This window comes from Chrysochloris asiatica, unplaced genomic scaffold (assembly GCF_000296735.1).
Source record: "Chrysochloris asiatica unplaced genomic scaffold, ChrAsi1.0 scaffold00122, whole genome shotgun sequence".
Taxonomy (NCBI): domain Eukaryota; kingdom Metazoa; phylum Chordata; class Mammalia; order Afrosoricida; family Chrysochloridae; genus Chrysochloris; species Chrysochloris asiatica.
Genome location: NW_006408640.1, coordinates 4,719,815 through 4,721,109, shown reverse-complemented (window position 1 = coordinate 4,721,109; position 1,295 = coordinate 4,719,815). Strand labels below are relative to the sequence as shown.

At 38.8% G+C, this 1,295-nt stretch overlaps 1 pseudogene; it reads right to left on the bottom strand.

Moving 5' to 3' along the window:
- LOC102833932 overlaps positions 1 to 1,295 on the bottom strand; it is a 10,785-nt pseudogene that overhangs the window by 1,507 nt on the left and 7,983 nt on the right.

The window sequence follows — 1,295 nt, the reverse complement described above, 5'->3', positions numbered from 1 at the left end:
AAGAAATGAGGAGGTACAAGAGCTGAACAGAACGTTTCAAAGGTCAGCTCGAGAAGACAAATATTACAATGAAATGTGCAAATATCTGGAGTCAGAAAACCAAAAGGGAAGAACACGCTCAGCATTTCTCAAGATGGGGGAACTGAAGAAAAAAAGAAGATGGAAGGAAAACATAGAGTCACTGTACCAAAAGGAAGTGGTTGATGTTCAACCGTCTCAAGAGGTAGCATATGATCAAGAGCCAGTGATACTGAAGGAAGATATCCAAGGTGCATTGAAGGAATTGGCAAAGAACAAAGCACCGGAAACTAATGGAATACAAATTAAAATCTTTCGAGAAAGTGAGGCGGCACTGGAGGCACACACTCATTTATACCAAGAAATTTGGAAGACAACTATCGGGCTGTATTTGTGCCCATTCCAAAGAGAGGTGACCCAATTGAATGCACAAATCATCAGACAATCTCTTTGATATCCCAGGTGAGTAAAGTTTTACTAAAGGTAATACAGAAATGACTGCAAGCATATATTGACAGAAATTTCAGAGTTTCAAGCCGGATTCAGAAGAGGACGTGGAACGAGGGATATCATTGCTGCTGTCTGATGGATCTTGGCTGAAAGCAGAGACTCCCAGAAAGATGTTTACCTGTGCTTTATTGACTATGCAAAGGCTTTCTATTATTTAGATCATTACAAGTTATGGACAACATTGTAAACTATGCGTATTCCGGCACATTTAATTGTGCTCATGAGAAATCTGTACATGGACCAAGAGGCAGTTATTTGAACAGAACATGGGAATACTGAATGGTTTAAAATTAAGAAAGGTGTGTGACAGGGTTGTATTCTTTCACCATACTTATTCAATCTATATGTTGAGCAAATAATCCAAGAAGCTAGGCTATATAAAGAAAAACGTGGCATCAGGATTGGAGGAAGACTCATTAACCATCTGCACTACGCAGATGAAAGTAAAGAGGACTTAAAATACCTACTTATGAAGATCAAAGAGCACAGCCTTTGGTATGGATTGCATCTGAATGTAAAGAAAACAAAAATCCTCACCACTGGATCAATAAACAACATTCTTATCATCAGAGAAAAGATTGAAGTTGTCAAGGACTTCATTCTTCTTGGATCAATTATCAACACTCATGGAAGAAGCTGTCAAGAAATCAAATGATGTATTGCATTGGGCAAATCTGCTGCACAAGACCTTTTTAAAGTGTTGAAGAGCAAAGATGTCAGCTTGAGGACTAAGGTGCGCCTGACCCAAGCCATGTATTTTCAATAAC